General features: G+C 40.9%; 1 protein-coding gene across 3 annotated transcripts in view; it reads right to left on the bottom strand.

Moving 5' to 3' along the window:
* The window catches only part of AFF4 (ALF transcription elongation factor 4), a 96,730-nt gene extending 71,787 nt beyond the window's left edge, over positions 1-24,943 (bottom strand). For 2 of the 3 annotated variants that reach the window (XM_059174566.1, XM_059174564.1), the window contains exon 1: positions 24,803-24,943. The gene's annotated coding sequence lies outside the window, so the exon portion shown is untranslated. The remainder of the gene's footprint in view (positions 1-24,802) is intronic. The other variant, XM_059174565.1, reaches the window with a different exon arrangement.
* Positions 24,944-26,744: the final 1,801 nt, after the last annotated feature.

A 26,744-nucleotide genomic window follows, 5' to 3' on the forward strand; every position in this document is an offset into this window, starting at 1 on the left:
GGGATCGAGCCCCACGTCGGGCTCTCTGCTCCGCAGGGAGCCTGCTTCCCTCTTTCTCTCTTTCTCTCTGCCTGCCTCTCTGCCTACTTGTGATCTCTGTCTGTCAAAAAATAAATAAAATCTTAAAAAAAAAAAAAAAAAGAATAGTGATCTCAGGATGCCTGGGTGGCTCAGTGGGTTAAAGCCTCTGCCTTCAGCTCAGGTCATGATCCCAGCCAGGGTCCTGGGATCAAGCCCCGCACAGGGAGCCTGCTTCCTCCTCTCTCTCTCTCTGCCTACCTCTCTGTCTCCTTGTGATCTCTGTCAAATACATAAATAAAATCTTAAAAAAAAAAAAAAAAAAGAATAGCGATCTCAGAAGAGTATCAAGAACAATTCAGAACATACAATATGTGTGTGATAACCACCTACTGGATGAATATTTGGAGGCAAAGAGAGGTCCTCCCTTATTTCTCTGTAATCATCATCAAGGGGTTAAGGTATCAGTTCTCAAGATGAGCCTTTATTTCCTAACACGTAGTACCTCAAATCATAGGTGATTCAGGTGGTTTAGTTATAAGTAAGGACTATTTGATCATCTAGATGTAGAGTAATATCCTGGTTAATAATATTCTCAAATATAAAATGTCTACTAACCAAAAACCAACACAGGCAATTACTTCTTAATTTACTCCTTAAATACATTAATAAAGTAATATAAATTCCAAACTTCAACTGAATTATAAAGAGTTGAGGCATGATAATTTAGTAAATGGGACAAGAATGATACCTGATTTTTAGTTCTGGTTATATATGTACTAGATGTATGTTTCAGGTTAAGTAATGTCCCTAAATCTCAGTTTTGTCTTTTATAAAATATCCATACTACTCTGATGATAATGATTAAATGAAAGAAGTATTTGAATGTATCTGAGTATTTACCAGTACACAAGAATAAAGGATTAAAACAAAGAATGGGGGCACATGGGTGGCTCAGTGGGTTAAAGCCTCTAGGCCTTCAGCTCAGGTCATGATCCCAGGGTCCTGGGATCAAACCCCACATCAGGCTTTCTGCTCAGCAGCAAGCCTGCTTCCTCCTCTCTCTGCCTGTCTCTCTGCCTACTTGTGATCTCTGTCTGTCAAATAAATAAATGAAAAAATTTTTTTAACTCTATAAAAAAATTCTATAAAACAAAGAATGAAGGGTGACTGCAAATGAGCACAAAGATCATTCTGGGATGATGAAAATGTTCTAAAAATAAACTGTGATGATAGCTGCATACTCAAACTGATTAAAAATCACTCAACTGTACACTTAAAAACAAGTGAACTTTATGAAAGTTTATCTCTATAAAGCTGTTTTTAAGAGAGAATAAAAAAATATTAACAGCCTGAAAAGGATTCTTGATTACTACCATTCGTCAACTATTCCTCTATCTTCAAGACCTTACTGATGGGCTGAAGACCAGAGCATTTCCTTAAATAATTCAGGCCCCTCACCTCCTGCTTAAACTGTGTGTCTCCCTATTAGAAACAAATGAGGTCTCATATCATTAAAATAGTCTGGTGTTGGGGCACCTGGATGGCTCAGTCAAATAAGCATCTACCTTCAGCTCAGATCATGATCCCAGGGTCCTGGGATCAAGACCCCTCATCAGGCTCCTTGCTCAGCAGGGAGCCTGCTGCTCTCTCTCCCTGCCACTCCCCCTGCTTGTGCTCTCCCTCTCTCTCTCTCTGTCAAATAAATAAATAAAATCTAAAAAAAAAAATAATAATAAATCTGGTGTTACTCAAGAGATAAAGGATATAAATAAAGACAAACATTATAGTCTCCCAAGATTTGATATATCAAACTTGAACACACTACAATAAACCAACAAGTCTTAAAAGATACATATACAACACTCTGCTATGACAGAATATACATTCTTCTCAAGTACGATATTATCTTAAGGAATAAATACTCAGAAATATATTTAACAAAAAACAAGAAACCATACTCTGAAAACTATAAAATCGAAGAAATAAAAGACCTAAATAATTAGAAAGACATCTCATATTCATGGAACAGATTTATTTATTGTTAGGATGGACATATTTCCTAAACTCATCTATAGATTCAACACAATCTCTATCATCCCAACCAACTTCTTCGCAGAAACTGACAATCTGATCCTAAAACTCAATGGGAATTCAAAGAACAAAACTAAACAACTCTTGCAAGAGCAAGCTGGAAGACAAACACTTCTCAATTTCAAAACATACTACAAACATACAAGTCAATAAACAGAACTGAGAGTCCAGAAACATACATTTATAATGAGTGCCAAGATAATAAAAAACTGAACACAGGACTTAAATCAAAACCACAATAGTTTACCATGTAACCCCCCATTAGGATGGCTATTTTCAAAAATTAAAATTAAAAAAATAACAACTGTTGGTAAGAACTCAACTGTTGAGAAACTGGAACCCTGTGCATTGTTGGTGGGAATGTAAAATGGTGCAGTTGCAGTGGAAAAACAGTTTGGTGGTTACTCAAACGTATACCATAGAATTTCGTGTGACCCAGCAATCACACTCCTAAGTCTATACTCAAAAGAACTGAAAGCAGGAACTCAGGTATTTGTATACCCATATTCACAGTGGCACTATCCACAACAGTCAATAGGCAGAAGTAACCCAAGTACCCACTGAAAGATGAATGGATAAACAAAATGCGGGACATTATTCAGCCTTAAAAAAAGAATGACATTTTGACATGCTGCAACATGGAAAACCTTAAGAATATTACACAAAGTGAAATGAGCCAGTCAGAAAAAGATAAATACTATAGGATCCCAATTATATGAGGTTAAAAGAAAAGGCAAATTCAGAGGAAGTAGAGTTGTGGTTGCCAGGAGCTGGGTGTAAGAAGAAATGGGTGGGGGACGCCTGGGTGGCTCAGTTGGTTAAGCAGCTGCCTTCGGCTCAGGTCATGATCCCAGCGTCCTGGGATCAAGTCCCACATCGGACTCCTTGCTCCGAAGGGAGCCTGCTTCTCCCTCTGACTCTGCCTGCCACTCTGCCTGTGCTCGCTCTTGCTCTCTCTCTCTCTGACAAATAAATAAATAAAATCTTAAAAAAAAAAAAAAAAAAGAAAGAAAGAAATGGGTGGCTCAGCGGGTTAAAGCCTCAGCCTTTGGCCTTTGGCTGGGCCTTTGGCTGAGCCTTTGGCTCAGGTCATGATCTCAGGGTCCTGGGATCAAGCCCCACTTCAGGCTCTCTGCTCAGCAGGGAGCCTGTTTCCCCCTCCTCTCTCTGTCTCTTCCTGCCTCTCTGCCTACTTGTGGTCTCTGTCAAATAAATAAATAAAATCTTAAAAAAAAAAAAAAAAGAAGAAGAAGAAATGGGGAATTAGGTTTAATGGGAATACAGTTTCTGTTTGGGATGATGAAAATTTTCTGTAAAAAGACAATGGTGATGGTTGCACAACACTGTGAATATATTTAATGCCACTGAGTTGTACACTTAAAATGATTAAAATAATAAATTTTGTGTTATGTATATTTTACCACAACAAAAGTTACAGTAAGCACACAGTAAAATTTTAATGCACATTCCCAATGAACCAAAAATTCATCTTCTATAATCTCTTAAGAAATACATGTGTTGGGGCGCTTGGGTGGCTCAGTGGGTTAAAGCCTCTGCCTTCAGCTCAGGTCGTGATCCCAGGGTCCTGGGATCGAGCCCCACATTGGGCTCTCTGCTCAGCAGGGAGCCTGCTTCCTCCTCTCTCTATGCCTGCCTCTCTGCCTACTTGTGATCTGTCAAATAAATAATAAATCTTAAAAAAAAAAAAAAAGAAATACATGTGTTAGTCTATAGCACTGTAAATATAATTTAAAAAAAAAAGATTTTATTTATCTGACAGAGAGGGAGAGCACAAGTAGGCAGAGCAGCAGGCAGAGAGAGAGAGGGAGAAGCAGTCTCTTCGCTAAGCAGAGAGCCCAATGCGGGGCTCAATCCCACCAGAGCCAAAGGCAGCCAGCCACTTAACCACTGAGACACCCAGGCACCCCAAATTTAATTTTTTAAGTAGCCTCCATGCTCACAACCCTGAGATTAAGACCTGAGCTGAGATTAAGAGTCATATATTTAACCAACTAAGCCACCCAGGAATTCTTTAAATTTTCTTATTTTGAAAAATTTAAAAAGTAAAATGTGACCTTTAACTTGCTTCCTACAAGAGGTGGTTCAGAACTGACAATGCTGTTTTTTTTTTAAATTACTGTCTTAGAACAACTATACTGCTGACAAACAAAGCCATTCCACTACCAGATTATCAAATAATTTAAACTCCAAAAGTATAAATGAGACTTGAGCTAAGATCACAACAAATCTGAAGAGGTTAAATCCTAAAAGGCAGGGAAACAAAGATACTACACCAGAGATCAAAGCCACTAGTAACAAAATATCAGGTCTCAAAACTATTTTGCAGAGCAGGACCTTTGCCCCCAAATAGTAGTGAGACTTTCATAGCCTTTAGGTTTAAAAAACTGTCAGGAGGGGCGCCTGGGTGGCTCAGTGGGTTGGGCCGCTGCCTTCGGCTCAGGTCGTGATCTCGGAGTCCTGGGATCGAGTCCCGCATTGGGCTCTCTGCTCAGCAGAGAGCCTGCTTCCCTCTCTCTCTCTGCCTGCCTCTCCATCTACTTGTGATTTCTCTCTGTCAGATAAATAAATAAAATCTTTAAAAAAAAAAAAAAAAAAGGGGCGCCTGGGTGGCTCAGTGGGTTACGCCGCTGCCTTCGGCTCAGGTCATGATCTCAGGGTCCTGGGATCGAGTCCCGCATCGGGCTCTCTGCTCAGCAGGGAGCCTGCTTCCTCCTCTCTCTCTGCCTGCCTCTCAGTGTACTTGTGATTTCTCTCTGTCAAATAAATAAAATAAAATCTTTAAAAAAAAAAAAAAAAAAAAAAACTGTCAGGAAACACATGGAAGCAAAGATAATTCCAAATGACTTGTGCTATCCTCATCGTATCTTTATATATTATCTGTATTTCCCATAATCATTTTTCATAATTCACTCTCAACTAGGCCCTCAAAGCTTCCCAAAATTTTACTATCTTTTGCAGATGGATGCTCTTTTCTATTCCTCACAAATATTTTCATGGAGTCCTAGCACTCTCTCTCCTTATTTGCATTCCACAATGACCTTGTCCTACTGAACAAAGACTAAAAATAGAATATTAAAGATTAAAGACCCCACTCGGGGCGCCTGGGTGGCTCAGTGGGTTAAGCCGCTGCCTTCGGCTCAGGTCATGATCTCAGGGTCCTGGGATCGAGCCCCGCATCGGGCTCTCTGCTCAGCAGGGAGCCTGCTTCCTCCTCTCTCTCTGCCTGCCTCTCTGCCTACTTGTGATCTCTCTCTGTCAAATAAATAAATAAAATCTTTAAAAAAAAAAAAAAAGATTAAAGAGAGAAGGATGCCTGGGTGGTGCAGTTGGTTAAGTGTCAGACTCCTGATACATACTCAGGTCATGCTCTGATAGGTTTGTGGGATTTAGCCCAGCGTCAAATTCCATACTGAATGTGGAGCCTGCTTGAGATTTTCTCTTTCTCTCCCTCTCCATCTGCCCCTCTCCTCTTCTCTCTCCATAAAAAAGAAAAAAAAAAAAAGGAGAGAGAAATCCTCTCAGCAATCAACCATCAACTTTGGAACTACTAGTATCTGCATCCATTCTCTTCTTTCCTTTGGTTAAAAAAGAGAACTTAAGGGCACCTGGGTAGCTCAGTTAAGCAACTGTCTTCAGCTCAGGTCATGATCCTAGAGTCCTGGGATCAAGTTCCTCATCAGGCTCCCTGCTCAGTGGGGAGTCTGCTTCTCCCCCGGACCGCTCCTTTCTCATGCTGTCTCTCTCTCTCTCTCAAATAAATAAGTAAAATCTTAAAAAAAAAAATAAAAAAAAAATAGAGAGAGAGAGAACTTACCTCTTTCCTATCAAGTAACAAGAATGCCCATTTTGCTATCTTCTCCTAGACTTTTAACAATTACTGATTTCTCTCTAGCAACTTCAACTTCTGCTTCTCTAGTGAATCCTTTCCAAGAGCATTCAAACATATTCTTCTTTGAAAAAAAAAAAAAAGCATATTCTTCTTTATAAAAATAAAAAGACTTCCCTAACCCTGTATCTCTCTCCAGATACCACTCTAACTGTTCTCTGCTCTCGTTCATGGTGATTCTCTACTTCCTCTCCAACAATTCATATAAAAGCTACCTGAAGCAATACAGTCAACACTGGTGTAACCCATGAACTACCTTATGAAATACAGCACTGCCAACATAGGGAAAGGCTACTGCATACCCTCCCCGGACCACATCTTCTGTGCTCCTTCCACATCACTGGTGGTATCAGCTCTTCTGATTTTGGCAATAATCATTCTCATAAATCCCTTTATATTTTTATAATTTATGCATGCATCCTTAAGGCACTGAACTCTTCTGCTTATTTTTAAAAAGGGTATGTTCTAAAGACTGAGCCCTTTTTTTTTTTTTTTTAAGATTTTATTTATTTATTTGACAGATAGAGATCACAAGTAGGCAGAGAGGCAGGCAGAGAGAGAGGAGAAAGCACTCTCCCCGCTGAGCAGAGAGCCCGATGCAGGACCTGATCCCAGGACCCTGGGATCATGACCTGAGCCAAAGGCAGAGGCTTTTAACCCACTGAGCCACCCAGGCGACCCAAGACGAGCCTTTTTAATTTCCAGCATTACGTTACCAGGTTCATCCATGTTGATACCTACTGCTATAGTTCATTTATGTATCCACACAACTTATGAACCACTCTCCAGTTGATGGATATTTAGCTTAGTTTCCCCTTTTTCTGCCACTACAGTGCTGTAATGATCATTTTTATGCATTTTTCATTATACCAATGAGTGAAAGTTTTTCTAGAGTAGACACCTACAAGTGGAATTACTAGGGTGCAGGATATGAGCATCTGCAATTATAACAGATATAGACAAACTGCTTTCCAAAATGTATCCAACCACTATTCAACATTCTATTTTTCCAACTTTCCAACATTTCTGTTTTCAACTTCCCACACTCCACTTTGCCAAGATTACACATGTTGTTCTGAATCTCAAAGAAATCGTAACATTCAGTATTAATTAAAAACAAAAAAAAAGGGTGATAGTAGTCATTTATGGGGTTTTAGTCTGAAATGAAAATACAGGAGACATTTAATTTGGTGGATTTGTGTTGATGCCATATTTCTCCTCAAGAAGCTTCAACTGGTCTTTTTTGTGTCCATTTCTCTGAACTGCCCTTGGCATTATAGTACAAATCCACCAAGTATCTGTTACAAACATTGAATTCTGAAAGGTGATCACACACATTCTTGGCATCAAAGAAATCTTTATAGACTACATAAGGTGTTCCTCTAGTTTTGGGTGTGTTCCCCACTCCGATGTGAAGAATAGGTCCATATTTCCCATATATATCATACATTTCTTCAGCTATAATTTTGTACGGCAAATTCCTTATGTATAAAATCCAATTTACTTTGGGGCGCCTGGGTGGCTCAGTTGGTTAACAGCCTTTGGCTCAGGTGATGATCTCAAGGTCCTGGGATGCAGCCCCACGCTGTGCTCCCTGCTCAGTGGGGAGTCTGCTTCTCACTCTGCTCCCTCCGCCATTAGTACTCCTTCTCTCACAAATAAATAAATAAAATCTTTTTTTTTAAAGATTTTATTTATTTATTTGACAGAGAGAAATCACAAGTAGATGGAGAGGCAGGCAGAGAGAGAGAGAGGGAAGCAGGCTCCCCGCCGAGCAGAGAGCCCGATGCGGGACTCGATCCCAGGACCCTGAGATCATGACCTGAGCCGAAGGCAGCAGCTTAACTCACTGAGCCACCCAGGCGCCCCAATAAATAAAATCTTAAAAAAAAAAATCCAATTTATTTCAAGTGGAAATCAAATGTTCACCCTCTTGGTGGGCTGATGAGGTTAGTGCACCAAACACTGGAATTCCTCTGGATACCTCTGAAGCTCACTCAACTTGGACCACAACAAAGCATCAAAGGCAGGGTGTAAACACCCAGGCTCCCTCCTTCATATACTCTTGGCTTTTGTAACTCTAGCTCACCCAGTTATCCCATCACCTCTGTCTCCTCCCATTCTACCCACCAGACTTCTTAGAAGTTGGTACTTCTCTATGCTCAGTCATGGTTCTTATTTTGATTCTGTCCACATTCTTTCCCTACAATCTTGTGGCTTAAAATACTATCTATATACCTCTAATACAAATACCCAAATATGGACCATAACACACTTTCTCTTTTGAGATAGAGAACCTGTTTGCTCGTGTTCTTTGAGGGATCTCAATCTGAATAAATCCCAAATTGATTCCCTCATTTGTTTTCCCCTACTGACAACAACTCCTGGTAAAGTAATCCTCATTGTATAAGCCAACTGCTTTTGTTCAATCTTCCCTTTAAGTGCTCTCCACATCCAATCCATAACCATACCCCCCCAGAAAAAAAATACATATACGAAATTTTTTTTTTTTAAGATTTTACTTATTTGCCAGAAAGAGAGAGAGAGAGCACAAGCAGGAGGAGTGGCAGGCAGAGGGAGAAACAGACTGCCCACCAAGCAAGGAGCCCCATGTGGGACTTGATCCCAGGACCTGGGATCATGAGTTGAGCTAAAGGCAGACACTTAACCAACTAAGCTACCCAGGAGTCCCCTCCCTAAATATATTTTTACTAAATATATATTTACTAAATATATGTATACTACTTTCTCCACAGCCACTGTTCAAAACAAGTCTTCACTTTATCTACAGCTTGAACAAAGGCTACAGCCTTCTAATTAGATTCTTGGTTCCCCTGTCCTCTCCCTAATCCATATTTCATCTCACTAATCCATATTTCATACAGCAGCCAAAGTAATCTTTTTAAAACACAAACCAGATCTTGTGACCCAACCCTTGCTTAAGAATTTTTTAAATAAGCTTTCCATTTATCTGTGGATAAACTTCAAGTCCTTGATACGGTATGGCCTACAAAAGCAAAGATCTGACTTCCTACTTGATTTGACTCCCACCTATCTCAATCATATTTATTTTACATCTTACTACCCTCCTTTCCTAGTTCCCACCAAGGGTCTTTATTTTTTCTTTCTTTCTTTCTTTCTTTTTTTTTTTTTTGCTTCTCTGAACTTGTAGTGCTCTTTTTGGCCTCAGAAAAATCATGTAGACAATTCCCTTTTCCTTCATAGTACTTCATCACAATTAACTACACACTTCTTTTGATGGTCATTAATATTTCCTTTCCCACTAGATGAAAATCAGGGAATGTGTGTTTTGTGCAGCAATGCATACCTAGAACATAACATAGTGGACAACCACTTCAGTAGGGAAACTAATGAACTTCACAGTCTAGTTAGAAAGGAAGAGTTATCTCATTTACTACAAAATAATACCTAAAGATCATGACAGTCTTCACCTAATACCACAAAATACCAGTATTTCAAAACTGGAATAACCAATACTCATATTACACTAAAATCAGACACCATCTGCAACAAATTTTAATTCAGCAGACATTTAACATATCTGCATTATTTTAGATCAACCAGAATTGAAACACATTTACTAATTTATCAAGCTATACAACCTGATTTTATAACTATAACTCAATTCAATTCCTCTTGAAACTTTTACTGATACAGCAAAACTTTATTTCCTCACCTTAGGGACCAAACAATACCATGATCAATGTTTACTATGTCTTTAAGCAGACACCCGATTGTTCAACAACTAATTTGAAACAGTATTTTTAAAACTAATTACTAATAAACTTATTCTTTTTGAACACTAGACAGGGGCACCTCCCGGGCTCAGTTGGTAGCACTATGACTCTTAATATCAGGGCTGTGGGTTTAAGCCCTATGTTGGGTGTGGTGCCTACTTAAAATAAAAATATTAGACAATTTTAAGACTTAATTGAAGAAAATAAATGTTTATTACATACATAAATATGCTTACACTTAAGGGCAAACATAAGAATATGAGTATCTCATATTACTTGTAAACTGCCTCCCTTTCTAAATACTACTTCTAAAAGCTCCTCCTCCCAGTAGTCCTGCACTGTTTTACATGCCATGTAGCTATTTCAGAATCAAAACCAAATCAAATATACTTCTTGTTCTTTTACTAATATTTGAGATAAATGTAAACAAAATTTAACTAGTTTAAACTTATCTCAAAATGGTTACCACAAATTCTAAAAGCATATGGATAAATAAATTGAGAAGTCTATTTTCATCTTGGAAGATGAATACATTGATGGAGAGAACGGTTAAAATTGAGAGTTTACAGCTCTTTTTATAAAGAAGAAAACAAACTTTTCATTCAGTTTCTTTAAAAGCAAGCAAATATCTAAAACCTACAAAGGTCTCTTATTGGCAACCTCTGTAACGTATGCATTGGTAATTTTTTATCTTCATAAAACGGACCTACTTAAGACATTCTTCTGCTTAGAAGTCATCAATACTCCAAACTCTATGAAAAATGTAAGTCCATAGTTCTCATCCCAGGATTTAAAACTATCCACAGTTCAATTCTCAGCCATTTCTATAAAACCTTCAGGGTTTACCTGAACCTGAAAATAACCTACACACATTCAGACCCAGATCTTTACTCAAACTAGTCCTTCTAATTAGAATGTCCTTCCTTCTTCCCATTTCTAAATACATACCGTTTAAAATCTACCACGTATCCTACTTCCTTCAAGAGTCCTCCAAGGGATGGCCAGGTGACTCAGTGGGTTAAGCCTCTGCCTTCAGCTCAGGTCATGATGCCAGGATCCCAGGACTGAGCCCGGGCATCAGGCTCTCTGCTCAACAGGCAGCCGCCCCCTCCCCCCGCCCGCCACGCCTGCTTGTGATCTTTGCCTGTCAAATAAATAAATAAAGTCCTCCGAGATTCCTTTGTCACTAAAGTTATATACTTCCCAAAGCATTTCTTTGTATCTCATCTGGCACTTAACACTTGCCTTACATTGGGATTATTTTTTGTTATTCTATCTGCCCTCCCTAGTCACCTCCTTATTATAAGCCTCCAGAGAGTAAGAACTATAGGTATCACTGGACTTAACCATTTCCTCTCCGGTGCTTTACACAGTGGCAGACATACAACAGATACTCAAAACATGATGAATCTTATAAAGATTACAACTGTGATCTTGCATTACTGCCCCAAGAGTCAAACAGCGTGAATACTCACTAAACGCTGGGTTTCAGAAGATGATGTTGCCCCTCGTTTTCTACCCACAGTCAGTCTCACATTTCCTCCCTAAGACTTTGGTTATATCTGGTACCAAGAAAAGAGTAGGTCTTCTTTTTACCGCATTCACTATATTATCAACCCAATAAAAGGATTAATATTGATACTAAATGAATTCTGTTCCTTTTAAAGCAATTTTTCTACAGGAGTTATCTAAAAAGGAAAACAACATATGTTCAAGAAAAAAAAACACATGTACAGAAATGATCAATTTCTATTTTTACTAAACCCTGTACTCTGAAATGTTCACCAAATGTAAGTGCTAGACTGTAAATTCTCAGAATCATACTTGGCAAACTGAGGTGTAAAAACTGAATGTTTCAGTCTACAACATCCAGAAAGAAATTATTGTTCAACAGAGCACTATAAGGCTGCTTAGATTTGTAGTACCTGAGGAAGCCAAAAGAAAGTAATACAAGTCCAAACTGCAAAATAAAAGCATTTTTTCTACTTAAAAATGCAGATAGTTGGGGCGCCTGGGTGGCTCAGTGGGTTAAGCCGCTGCCTTCGGCTCAGGTCAGGATCTCGGGGTCCTGGGATCGAGTCCCGCATTGGGCTCTCTGCTCAGCAGGGAGCCTGCTTCCCTCTCTCTCTCTCTCTCTGCCTGCCTCTCCATCTACTTGTGATTTCTCTCTGTCAAATAAATAAATAAAATCTTAAAAAAAAAAATGCAGATAGCACATTAAACAAAAGTTTAAAAACACTATACAGCAAGGGTTCCTTAGAGTTTACAATAAAAAGAACTACCTCAATAATATCATCATTATTCACACATCTGAAAGACAGGTGGTAACAAAATCCTGGATTTCTTTCTTTTCTTTTTTTTTTTAAGTTTTATTTATTTATTTGACAGAGAGAGAGAACACAAGCAGGGGGAGTGACAGATGAGGGACAGGGAGAAGCAGGTTCCCCAAAGAGCAGGGAGCCCAATGTGGGGCTGAGCCAAACAAAGGCAGTCACTTAACCAACTGAGCCACCCAGGCGCCCCAGTACCTGGATTTCTTGAAATATATTTAGTTCCTCAGAATACTATAAAAAATGTTGAAGGCAAAATACTCAAGGCTTATGAATTTAAATCAGCCCCAGGCCCAATATCCTGTTATTGGATAATAACAGGACCCCCATTATTGGACCCCCCATACCTATATCCTGTTAATAAGGTTCTACTAAAATGCACAGGAACATTATTTTAAGAACTTTAAGGCCATTTAAGGGTTAATCATTTAACTAAATGACTGCTCTTTAATCACTGGAATAGAAACTCATAAATTATGAGTTGTTTATTATGGCACCAAGAATATTTACTTTGAAAGATCAAATTGTGAGTGATAAGAGTAAATCTATTTATCTATTCATTTATTTATTTTGATTTGACAGACAGACATCACAAGCAAGCAGAGAGGAGGAAGCAGGCTCCCTGCTGAACAGAGAGCCTAATGTGGGGCTCGATCCCAGGACCCTAGGAGCATGAGCCGAGCTGAAGGCAGAGGCTTTAACCCACTGAGCCACCCAGTTGCCCCTAAATCTACTTTTTAATAAAGATTTATTTATTTAAGAGAGAGGGAGAGAGACACAGAATGCACACAGTGGGGAGGGGCAGAGGGAAAGGGAGAGCTCACAACACTGAGATCACAACCTGAGCTAAAACAGTCAGATGTCTGGGGTAGGGAAGGGAAAAAATGAAACAAGATGGGAATGGGAGGGAGATAAACCATAAGAAACTCTTTATTTCACAAACTGAGGGTTGCTGGAAGGTTGGGGGGTAGGGATGAGGTGGCTGAGTTATGGACACCTGGAAGGGTATGTGCTATGGTAAGTGCTGTGAAATGTTTAAAACTGAGGATTCACAGACCTGTACCCTTGGGGTAAATAATACATTATGTTAGCAAAAATAATTTTTTTTAAAAGATTTATTTATTTGTCAGAGAGAGAGCGAGCGAGAGCGAGCACAGGCAGACACAGTGGAAGGCAGTCAGAGGGAGAAGCAGGCTCCCGGCGGAGCAAGGAGCCTGATGTGGGACTCGATCCCAGGACGCTGGGATCATGACCTGAGCCGAAGGCAGCCGCCCAACCAACTGAGCCACCCAGGCGTCCCAGCAAAAATAATTTAAAAAAAAAAATAAAAAAATTCTAGGGGTGCCTGGGTGGCTCAGTGGGTTAAGCCGCTGCCTTCGGCTCAGGTCATGATCTCAGGGTCCTGGGATCGAGTCCCACATCGGGCTCTCTGCTCAGCGGGAGCCTGCTTCCTCCTCTCTCTCTCTCTGCCTGCCTCTCTGCCTACTTGTGATCTCTCTCTGTCAAACAAATAAATAAAATCTTTAAAAAAAAAAGGAAAAAATTCTTAAAACAACAGTTGGATGCTTAACCGACTATGCTGCCCAGGCACCCCTCAAAATATTTTCTAATTTAGACTTGTAACATATTTAAACAGAATCCAGAAAGAATTTTGAAAACTTTAAAATCCTGATTTTAAAATCTATCTCTTCAGTATAGGCCTATACTATATATAAAAATACATGTTAACATTCTAGTTCATTCAACAATTAAAGACCCTGAGATCATGACCTGAGCCGAAGGCAGCGGCTTAACCCACTGAGCCACCCAGGCGCCCCTAGAAGTGGTTTTATTTATTTATATATATATATATATATTTTTTTTTTAAGATTTTATTTGTTTACCCGACAGAGAGAAATCACAAGTAGACGGAGAGTCAGGCAGAGAGAGAGACAGGGAAGCAGGCTCTCTGCTGAGCAGAGAGCCCGATGCGGGACTCGATCCCAGGACTCTGAGACCATGACCTGAGCCGAAGACAGCGGCTCAACCCACTGAGCCACCCAGGCGCCCCTAGAAGTGGTTTTATGATGTAAAACCAGATTTGAGATGGCATATTTCTGGGATTGAATGTATCATTCATTGGTCTAGTTTCTGCAAAACAACATAATCTGTTACAGTAACATTTTAAATTTACTGTGTATTTAACTTATAAAGTGTCAGTTTTACAGTTACATAAGAGCTGTAAACATAATGAGTTCATACCTAATTTTATATTTTACTATTAACAGAATAAAGTCCTCATTCAAGATCTAGGAAAGTTCATTTTCTTTGAAAAGGTATCTTTATAACTTTCAGATCTGAGTAACACACCCCACAAGTCTACTCCGATCCCTTGTGTCTCTCCAGTCTTATCTTTTATTTTGCACTCTCCCAACCCTATTTTCCAACTACACTTGATCTGCCTCTTTTCTTTGTGTGTGCGTGTGTGCAGTTCTGTCTTCTGGCCCGTTCACTTGTTCTCTGCTTAGAACCAACCTCCCTCCTTCTATACCCTTCTTCGTACCTTGCCTGCCTTCTTTCCTCTGGCCACTTTACTCTAGTCAGGCTAGCTGCAACCAAATCTTGGAGATGAGGGTTACTGGGTGGCTCAGTGGGTTGAGCCGCTGCCTTCGGCTCAGGTCATGATCTCAGGGTCCTGGGATCGAGTCCCGCATTGGGCTCTCTGCTCAGCAGGGAGCCTGCTTCCCTTCCTCTCTCTCTGCCTGCCTCTCCATCTACTTGTGATTTCTCTCTGTCAAATAAATAAATAAAATCTTAAAAAAAAAAAAACACTTCTATAACATGACTTCAATAATACTAGTGCAGAAAATGCTTATAAATATGTTATACTAAATGGATTTAAGAACTGCAAATGTTTATTTCCTAGTTTAGGGAAATACAACCATATACTACCATACCAACTTGCAGTCCATAAATGTCAATTTTAAGGAAGCTTCACTTGTTAACTCTGGCAAACTTGTCCTTTTGTAGTTTAGTACCTTATTAAAATCTATACTAAGTGTGTGTCTAATATGATCACTGCTGAGGTTTGGAACAAAACATGACACTGGAAACAGACTGTTTCATACTGGTTAATTACATAGATGGGATCCAGCAGATACATTTCACATTGAAAACATGAGGCTAAGGACATGCCAGGGTTCTCTTGGGTTTGGCCTGCCTGTATTAACGATCTACTATGACATGATCCAGTTTTACTTACCATCTTTTCTTGTCTGAGCCACTGCAAAATCACCAGTACAATGCATTATAACTTGGCACAAACACAATCATAAACAAAATCTAAACACAGCAACAAACTCCTAAGGGAGTAGCTGGCTACAAAGCACTGAATAAAACTCATTAATGTTGGAAGAATCCCTAGTTAGAAGAGGACTACAGAAAATCAAACACTACGAAGGAGTTTTAAGAAAACAAGTGACAAGGGGCACCTGGGTGGCTCAGTGGGTTGAGCCTCTGCCTTCAGCTCGGGTCATGGTCTCAGGATCCTGGGATCGAGTCCTGCATCGGGCTCCCTGCTCAACGGGGAGCCTGCTTCCCCCCTCCCTCTGCTACTCCCCCCACTTGTGCTCTCTCTCCTTCTCTCACTCTCTGTCAAATAAATAAATTCTTTAGAAAAGAAAAAAAAAAAGAAAACAAGTGACAAAATCAGATTCATATTTTAGAGGAAAAAACTACTATGATACAGGGTGGAGTAGATTATTTTACTAGAAGTAAGGAAGCAAACGAGAGGGCTATTGGAATAATCAATCCTGGTGAGAAATGAAAGCCTGGATTAAGGTACTAATACTAGGAATGTAGATACTGTAGAGAAAGGGTTTAGATTCAAAGATGTTAAAGGAAGTAGAATCTTGGAGCCAGAGAGATGTGAGAAGTAGAACAGAGGATTCAAGGACATTTTGCAGGTTTCTGGAAAAAGCAATGACAGTGCTATGTACCCCAAGGCAGGAAAAGCAGTGGATTTGAGGGTTAGGGGATTGAGAAATAGTAGAACTAGAGTTAATTTGTACATGATGAACATGTATATAAACTACCTGATCAGCTTCCAGCCTTACCTCTTCCCCAGCTTTCCTGGATATTCTTGCTCCCCATTTACCCTACCTTCAGGGTACAGCTGAAAGATTTAACAAAGGCTGAATCCATAACTAAAGCTAAGCCAATGTCCAGACCATACCTGCTTTATACATATAGATACACATATTTTTTTTAAAGATTTATTTATTTGAGAGAGACAGAGTGCATGGGATAGAGGAAAAGGGCATAGGGAGAGAGAGAGAAAGAATCCCACGCAGACACCCCACTGAGCAAAGACCCTGCTGTGGCCCGATCCCTAATCCTGAGATTACAACCTGAGCCAAAATCAAGAGTCAGATGCTCAATATACTGAGCCACCAAGACACCCCTCTGTATATATTTAATTTATTCGTATCTCCTCATACACACACACACAAACACACTCTCTCTCTCTCTCTCTCCAATCAAAAAACCCTAACTACCACCATGGTAAACAAGGACTGTGTAACTAAATGTTCAATCCTAAAACAGTCCTCAAACCCATGTATTCACCATGAATCTGCTTAAACAGAAGTTGACAAACCTTTTTAAAGCGACACTATAAATATTTTAGGTTTTGTAGGCCCTACAGTCACCACACTCTGTCATGGTAGCAACAAAAGGAGCTACAAACAATATAGAAACAAATGGGTATCTAATCTGTGTCCCAATAAAACTTTATTTATGGATACTGAAATCTGACTTTCCTGTAATTTTCACAGGCCACAAAATATTGAGATTTTTTTCTCACCATTTAAAAATGTAAAAACCGGGACGCCTGGGTGGCTCAGTTGGTTAAGCAGCTGCCTTCGGCTCAGGTCATGATCCCAGCGTCCTGGGATCGAGTCTCACATCGGGCTCCTTGCTCCGCAGGGAGCCTGCTTCTCCCTCTGACTCTGCCTTCCACTCTGTCTGCCTGTGCTCGCTCTCGCTCGCTCGCTCTCTGACAAATAAATAAATAAAATCTTTAAAAATAAATAAATAAAATAAAAATGTAAAAACCATTTTCACCTCACAGGCCATACAAAAGGATGTACGGGGCCTACTAAACATAGTTAACTAATCCTTATGCTAAGGCAACACAGAACTGCCTTCCCAAAAAACTCCTTCCAGATGTCCTCAGTATTATAATTTAAGACAATACACAAGGAAAATAATCCTCGTTGACAAAACTGAAATTCTTCATTTGGCTTACCAAAGAACTGACTCCATTTGAAGGAAGTAGGTTAACAAACGAAGGCCGATATAACTGGCTGCTTTTGCCATCATTTACCTTACACTGTACCTACCCAGCAAGATAGGGTACAAGTTTTGGAGAAATGATACTTTCCTCTCTCCTCCCATCCCCTCTGAAGATTTTTACTTTTCTTGTTGCTGTTGTTGTTTCCACAACTGTGTATCAGCTATGTCAGGGATGATTAAATTTAGTATTTAGCCCATAATTTTCAGCCAAATCTGGACCCAGAGAACAATGATCTCTGGACGTGTTAGCCAAATAGAATTTGGGTTGTCTCCATCAAAGAGTTAGGTGTATCTGCTAAAATATACAGATAGTTAGACTATGTTTTTAAAATACTTGGGGCGCTGGGGTGGCTCAGTGGGTTAAAGCCTCTGCCTTAGGCTCGGGTCATGGTCTCAGCGTCCTGGGTTCGAGCCCTGCATTGGGCTCTCTGCTCAGTGGGGAGCCTGCTTCTCCCTCTCTCTCTCTCTGCCTGCCTCTCTGCCTGCTTGTGATCTCTGTCTGTCAAAGAAATAAATAAAATCTTTAAAAAAAAAAAATACTAAATAGGGGTGCCTGGGTGGCTCAGTGGGTTAAAGCCTCTGCCTTCGGCTCAGGTCATGATCCCAGGGTCCTGGGATCGAGCTGGGCCCACATCAGGCTCTCTGCTCCATGGAAAGTCTGCTTCCCCCTCTCTTTCTCTACCTGACTCTCTGCCTACTTGTGATCTCTGTCAAATAAATAAATAAAATCTTTAAAAAGACAACAACACTCAGAGATGGTACCTGAAGCAATACAAATGTGTGAGATCATCCGCAAGAGTGAAAACAAGAATGCCAATGCTAAAAGCCAGATCTATCAAGGGATTAGCAGAATTAACAGCCTGTAAAAAAGCAACTGGTAGGCAGAAAGACAGAAAAGGGACAGAGTCATAAAAGTCAAAGAAGAAAACAGTATCAAGGAGAAAATGGTTAACAAAAGCAAGTAGAGGGCACCTGGGTGGCTCAATCAGTTAAGCTTCTGCCTTTAGCTCAGGTCAGGATCCCGGGATTCTGGGGGATCAGGCCTGTTGTAGTCGTCATTGTAGGAGTCCCTGCTCAGTGGAGTCTGCTTCTCTTTCTGCCCCCTCTGTCCCTCCCCCGACTCGTGCCCTCTCCTCTCTTTCTCTCTCTCTCTCAAATAATAAAATCTTTACAACAAAACAAAACAAAAGCAAGTAGAGAAGAGGTAAAGGAGTAAGCGATGATTGTAAAATTTGGAAACAGAAGTCACAGGTGGCCTTGATAAGCAACTTCACTGGCAGGATGATAAGCCAGAGTGAAGGCTTAAGAGTATAGAGTAAGTCGGGACGCCTGGGTGGCTCAGTTGGTTGGACGACTGCCTTTGCTCAGGTCATGGTCCCGGAGTCCCGGGATCGAGTCCCACATCAGGCTCCCAGCTCCATGGGGAGTCTGCTTCGCTCTCTGACTCGCTCATGCTCTCTCTCACTGTCTCTCTCTCAAATAAATAAATAAAATCTTTAAAAAAAAAAAAAAAAAAAAGAGTATAGAGGAAGTACACAACACTACCCATGAAGTATTCTTGCCATTAAAAAAAAATTCAAGCCTGGCTGGTTCAGTTAGTAGTGCATGTGACTCTTGATACAGGGTCGTGAAGTCAAGCCCCAGGTTGGGCACAGAGTTTACTTAAAAATAAAAATCCAAGCCTCAATCGGATCAAGCTTCTGTATGTAACTACTAATATATAGGGAAAATGGGACTGAGGAACATATTACATGAAACCACAGGGATGCAATCAGCACAATCTGGACTGTGAGAATTCTCACAGAGCGAAGAATGTGGCTTCTTTAACAAACAAATTGAATATAAACAAGAATAAGAACAAAAAGATACAATCTCATTTGGATCCTAATTCACACAAACTGTTAAAACAAAAACTGTAATCAGGGAAATCTGCACACTGACTAGATACATGATGAGACTAAGGAATTAGTGTAAATCTCTTCAGTGAAAGGTGGGATTATTATTTTAATCCTTATTCTTTAGAAACACATTTTGTAGTAGTATTAAAAACTCTAAGATGTTTTCCCTGAGAGACTGTGCTGACTGTCACCCAGCAGGCTATATAGTCCCATAGTTAACAAAACAAGCAAGAGAGATGACAAAAAGTGATGCAGAGATTCAAAGAGGGTAGGTGCCAAATGGGATAGCAAGAGGAGTCAAGCAAAATTTTAGGAAGGCAATAGTACCTGCACTAGGCCTTAAAAAAACAGTGAAATTTTAACAGGTAGGGAACAAGAAAGGAAAAGTGGTATTTCAGATTGAAGAAATGGAAGCAACTGCAAAGAGGTGGGAAGGCCTGTCAATACAGAGCACTCACCACTCCATAAAACTGGTGCTACCATAAGATGACAAGAAACGGGAAAGTCAAAGTGAAAAATCATAACCCACTAGGCATCTCTAACTTAAGAAAATGATTACAGCCATTTAGCCCTTAAGTAGTCACTGGGAACACAGTCCCAGGACAGATCATGACAGTAACTGGTAGCGAAACCATAGTGGCTTTCCAGGGCACTCTATTCATGTCAATCCCTGATATCTCCTGCCACACACACATAACTTTGGAAAAACAATGCACAATTTCTTTGTTTTTTTTTTAAGATTTTATTTATTTATTTGACAGAGAGAGACGTTGAGAGAGGAGATCAGGCAGGAGAAGTGGCAGGGGGAGAAGCAGGCTTCCCTCAGAGCAGGGAGCTGGATGCAGGGCTTGATCCCAGGACACTGGGATCATGACTGGAGCCAAAGGCAGACGCTTAACTACTGAGCCACCCAGGCGCCCTGCATAAGGTTCTTTAACCCATCCTAGGAAATAATTGAAAAAATTAGTTTAAAATGATACCTAATAATAAGCTTTGTCTACTGGTCTAAAAGCCATCACCATGATTTGGCACTCCAACACAGATAAAGTTACATGAAATACCTTCCCTCAGAACATTCCTCAGGTTACAGATTTTTAAAATAAAGTATAACTGATGAATCAGGTAGATTTCATTTTTATTTTTTGATTGTATCAACTAGTTCTTTTTCTTTTTTTAATTCTACTGCACTTAATACACAATGTTGTATTAGTTTCAGGTATACAGTAAGTGATCAAACAGTTCTATACATTACTGAGGTGTTCATCAAGCAAGTGCACATCTCTTGCAGAGTGCACTGTGCAAGTGCACTATATGTTAACTATACTGGAATTAAATAAAAATGTTTTAAAAAGACAAGTGCATTCCTAATCCCCTTCACCTATTTTACCCATTCCTGAAACCCACCTCTAGTAACCATCTATTTATTCTCCAGAGTTAAAAGTCTGTATTTTGGTTTTGTTTTGTTTTTCTTTCCTTTGTTCATTTGTTTTGTTTCTTAATTTCCATACAAGTGAAATAAGATGGTGTTTGTCTTTTTCTGACTTATTTCGCTTAGCATTATCCTCTCTAGCTCCATCCATGTTGCAAATGACAAGATTTCATTCCTTTTTATGACCAAGTAATACGCCTGTGTGTGTGTGTGTGTGTGAGAGAGAGAATATCAATGGATACTTGGGCTGCTTCCATAGTTTGGCTATTGCAAATAATGCTGCAATAAATAAATGGGTATATATATATATCTCTTTGAATCAGTGTTTTCATATTCTTTGGGTAAATACCTAGTAGTGTGATTACTGGATTGTAGGACAGTTCTACTTTTAATTGGCTATACCAGTTGGCATTCCCACCAACAGCACACAAGGGTTCATCCTTTTCCACATCTTCACCAACACTCGACTTTTGAATTTCAGCCACATGAAGATAGATTTTGAGTAATTTTTTTCCTTCAAAAACAGAATTAATGGGGCACCTGGGTGGCTCAGTGGGTTAAGTCTCTGCCTTCAGCTCAGGTCATGATCTCAGGGTCCTGGGATCCAGCCCCACATTGGGATCCCTGCTCCGCAGGGAGCCTGCTTCCCCCTTTCTCTCTGCCTGCCTGTCTACTTGTGATCTCTCTCTCTGTCAAATAAATAAATAAAATCTATAAAAGAAAACAATAAATAAGTCTCAAAGTTAAAAATGCTTCTGGAATATTTTGGAAATGAATTCAGTGGTTCTAATATTTTCTGTATGCCAATACCATTAAAATTCTTCAGATCTGATGCCAGTGAAAACGAACATCAAGACAAACAGGAATGCAGGGCGCCTGGGTGGTTCAGTGGGTTAAGCCGCTGCCTTCGGCTCAGGTCATGATCTCAGGGTCCTGGGATCGAGTCCCGCATCGGGCTCTCTGCTCAGCAGGGAGCCTGCTTCCCTCTCTCTCTCTCTGCCTGCCTCTCCATCTACTTGTGATTTCTCTCTGTCAAATAAATAAATAAAATCTTTAAAAAAAAAAAAAAAAAAGACAAACAGGAATGCAGATGATCAGCCAAAACTCAGTAACTGTCATGTTTATTACATCCTTCTCATCCTTACATTACTCATGTACTAGAGTATCACTTCAAACAACCAAGATGAATATAAAAACTTACTACAAGTAGAGGTGCCTTTTTTTTAAAAGATTTTATTTATTTATTTGTCAGAGAGAGAGAGAGAGCAAGAGCGAGCACAAGCAGAGTGGCAGGCAGAGTCAGAGGGAGAAGCAGGCTCCCTGCGGAGCAAGGAGCCCGATGTGGGACTCGATCCCAGGACGCTGGAATCATGACCTGAGCCGAAGGCAGCTGCTTAACCAACTGAGCCACCCAGGCGTCCCTAGAGGTGCTTTTCTTAAATGAAAGGAAAAAGCAGCAAAGTGAGGTTGGCCTTTAAGCAGTCTTTAATCACTGACTACACCTTATTTCACAATAACAGAGACTGGCACACACCCTCCCAGAAATCAAGCATAATCATTCCAACTTATCAGAGGAAATGAAAAAGAAAATGAGTAAATATAATGAGGACTGGGAGTTCAAAAGCTGGGAAACCTGTACATTATATAGGAAAGTTTAAAAAAAATTTTTTTTTAGTATATTTGACACAAGTAAAGTTTTAATAGTAAGCTACCCGGAGCATAGAGCTAAAATAAAAAATAAAACTTCAACTCTTATAATACACATGGCACTTCCGGATCATTGTTCAGGTGTGTCTTCAATACCTATAAGAACACCTCTTTGATTTTATGAAAAATACTTTGAAGAGAAGGCCTTATACATTTTGGACTTCATTCCAAACCAGTAGATGGCCACAAAAGAAGAAATACCTGTTTTCTTTGTTCCTCTCAGGTACACATAAAGCCATGACATTTACCTTAACTCTTCAAAAAAGGTAAGATAAAGAACTTTTAGAAGGCTTCATCTTCTGTCATCTTCTGCAGCTGAAAGTCACATTTTCCCCTTCAAATACTGATCACTTACTTGTTCATACAGTTTTCTTTACACTTTTGTGAAATCTTAGGTTGGGTATCATATTCAAATTCAATCTAATAGTTGTATAAAATACTGGGGAGGACAGGAGAAATATAAATATAGTTCTTGTTCTAAGCACACTACAAAAGACCTATAAGAAAATTACAATACAAAAGGAGAACATACCAACTGTTACAAAAGCCATACAATAGCTCAAGAACACAGATAATCTATGTCATCTGACAAGCAGAAAGTGAATCGAATGAAAATATTCTATCTTTAGTAATTCTTAATAACAGAGCTTCACCAAAGCACTGTACAATCATCTTTACACCCCAAAACTGTTGAGCACTTTCCAATTAACACAGTTAAGCTCTTTTTTTTTTTTTTTTACCCAGGCAGTAAAGGTTGGGCCATTCACAGACCTGCTACCTTGTCCCCAACTGACTCAAAATTTTACTATAAGTAGAATTTGCCTACGGTTCCTGCATAGCTAACAAAAAAGCCAAAGTTATCAGCATGCAAGCCACCACAAACTGAATGAAAATACTGATATTAAAAAATATATATGTATATATATTGCATCCAGGTAAAGTGACTCTAAAAGATAAGTAAAACTAATTTCTTGAGGTATTTTTTTAATATTTAGAGAATTAAGGATGCAGTGATGAATAAGGAAAATAAACCTGAGAAATTTAAAGAAGCCAGCTTTGTTAAAAACCAAGTGGCCACCTGCCAACACTTCTTTATGCACATAGGACCAAAGATGATTCCAAGCACATTCGCAGGCCACAAAGGCTCTTTATCAAATGCCAAATTAAGAAAATTCTCATAAATATTTCAATTTTGATAAGTCGAAGTACAGTTAAATAAAAAAAGCACTTTACAAAGCTTTGCAGAATCAATATGGACAAAGCTCTGAGCTTTTAACACCTGAGTCCTAAAAATCAACACGTATTTTAGACGTCACATTTAAAAACATCTTATTCACAGACTCTTCGAGCTTAGATGCCATCAAGACAAATACCGGTCACTGGAAAAGGGGTTGGCCTTAGGTTAAAATTTCCATAAGGCCATCAGGAAAGAGATGGTACAATTCTGAATTGCAACTGACTGCGAGAACCCTAAATCGAACTCTTCGTCTCACTTTAACTCCATACACGAGCATTTCAGATTTGTACTTTCAACTTCCTATAAATGATATCCATTGTGAGAGAAAAAGCAATAAAGATACTCCTCAAAGTCCTAGACCCCATGATCCATCCTCAAAGAGTGGAAGAACAGCAAAGTGGAAGGAACAAAGCACTGACGTCAATTACGAGATTAACCCCGGGCACAGGCAGCTGGAGGAAAGGCCTAAACATCAATATCCAAATACAGGCTATCGGGATAACTAGCTAACAGACAGATTGCGAAGTTATGGGGGGTATTCAAGTATTACACCCCCCACATTCCCATTTCTAGTCAATCCCCTTCCCTAGACGAAGGTGGAAAATTTTTTTTCCTTTTTTTTTTTTTTTTTTTTTTTTGCAGAGAAGGTGGGGGTGGGGGGAGACGTGCGCGGGATCGCGAGAAGGAAAGCGAGAACTAGTTGGGTAATGATAGCTAGAATCTGGGCCTATTTTCTCTTTAACTAGGAATAACTTCCCATTGAAGAGGGTATTAAAAAGTAACAAATCAGTCGCTGGAATTCCTGAGGGAAGGAATGGATTAAGAAACGAAAGCGTAGAGGAGAAACGGCGAAAAGAGGGATTTCTGGGAATTTTTGTTAGGATGGGTTAGCCTTTTATTTTTTTTTTTTGTCCGAGGGCGGGGGAGGGGGGACGGTGAAACGGAAAAAAGAGAGGCGAAGCCGGGTCGAGCTGCCCGGGCCTGGAAGATCTCCCCGAGCCCCCAGGCGGACCCGGTTCTCCGTCTCCCCACCCCCACCCGGCGGCCAAACCAGGCCCGGCCCTCAGCCAGTTCCGTCAGCCCCTCTCACCTCCAATCCCTGCTCCGCTAGGCCCGAACCATCTCCCAGCTGCGGCAGTGGCGGCACCCGGCCTGCACCTTCACCGGACGCGCATTCGAGCCCGCCCGGGGGGCGGCGACAGGCTGCCAAGGGCGAGGGGCTCCGGGCGGCGGCGAAGGTTCGGGAGGTCTGGAAAGGAGCAGGCGGGGGCGGCGGCGACGCGCCTCACACGGAACAGGCGGAGGTCCCGCCCCGCTCCATGACGGTCGGGCCCAGGCCGGGACGGCCGACTGAGGCGGCAGGGGCGGGCCGACGAGGACCTGGCACCGGGATCCCCGCCCCGTCCGCTGGAGGCGGCGGCGGCGACGGCGACTCGGCTCCCGCAGCCAGGACTGCGACTGACGCAGCGGCCGTGCCACCCATGTGACCAGGGCCGGGCGGGGGCGAGGCGTCACGTGGCGACGCCGCGCCCCTCCCCGCCAGAAATGCTGGGGGCTGCGGGGCCTGCAGGGACGGGAGGCGACACGGGGCGGTGACTTGCGCGGCTGTCGGGTCGGACGACCCGGGACAGGCGGAAGCACTGGCCCGGGTGGCCTAGGCCCGAGTTCCTGGGCCCCGTGGCCGCGGGGCGCAGGGCGGTCGGGCAGGACCCGGCCTGCAGATCACACCCTCCTGTGCACGTAGCCGCTACCGAGGTTCGGAAGGGCGGGGCCGGGCCTAGCCGGATCTACCGGTTCTGGGGCTCAGGTGACGGGGCTCAGGCTGTCCGCCCCTGGCCGGGGTCTAACCGAACCCTGAGCCCACTGGACCGGCTTCCCGGTGCTGACGTCGATGCCCCGAGTCCAGCAGCCCTCAACAGGTCGGCAGAGAAAGGAAGTCTCCGAGGACTCACGCGGGAGGATGCTAGGAACCTCCCTTGGACTTCTCCATGAAACCTCGCCAACCCTTTTTTTGTTCGTCATCGAAACGTTTTCTGCCACTAATACTGTTCTTCAGAATATCATTTTCAACTCTTTCCTTCATCTTTTAACATCCTGCTAGTCAGGGCAAGCTGTAATTTAATTGAGAGTAAAATAATGGTTACAGACCAGACAGGATTTTCGAAGGGTCTCACAGAACTCAGTTTGGTTAACTGTTCAGAGAAACTACCTCCAGCTCATCATTTGAAAAACACTTTATAATCTCCTACCTCTTACCTGTTGGGTTTTTTTTCCCCCTCTATGAAGAAGCCTCAGGAAGCTGCGTTGTTTTACCTTCTACTAACTTGAAGAAAAAAGCATTTTAAAGATTGCTTTTGATAAGGTTCAAGGTTTTTAAGGAGCTTTGTGATAAACTATTATAAGGAATGTGCGTACGAAAATGTTTTTATCAGGGACGCCTGGGTGGCTCATTGGTTGGGCAGCTGCCTTCGGCTCAGGTCATGATCCCAGCACCCTGGGATCGAGTCCCACATCGGGCTCCTTGCTCAGCAGGGAGCCTGCTTCTCCCTCTGCCTCTGCCTGCCTCTCTGTCTGCCTGTGCTCACTCGCTCTCTCTCCCTCTATCTCTGACAAGTAAATAAATAAAATCTTAAAAAAAAAAAAAAAAAAAAAAAAAAAGAAAATGTTTTTATCAGCCCTGACAAATGGTAATTCACCAGCATCCATAGAAGTATAATTTTTTTTAAATTCTGAACTGACCACCTATTATTTTTTAAGCTTCACTGTATATATCTGTACAGATTTTATCTATATGTGTCTATAAAGTGAACAAGTGTATTAATTCAAAATCCAAAAAGGACTATGATGAAATAGAATGAAAAATAATTCCCGCTCCCATCCTTGCCCTTCAACTACCATAGTCTCAGAGGCAATCATTTAGCATTTCCTAATGTATCCCTCCCAAGAAATGTTACAAACATGATAATAGTTACACTTCTTTTTACAGGAAAGATAATGTACTATATAGACTGTTAAGTTCCTTCCTTTTTTCT

This window comes from Mustela lutreola, chromosome 5 (genome assembly GCF_030435805.1).
Source record: "Mustela lutreola isolate mMusLut2 chromosome 5, mMusLut2.pri, whole genome shotgun sequence".
NCBI classification, from domain to species: Eukaryota; Metazoa; Chordata; class Mammalia; order Carnivora; family Mustelidae; genus Mustela; species Mustela lutreola.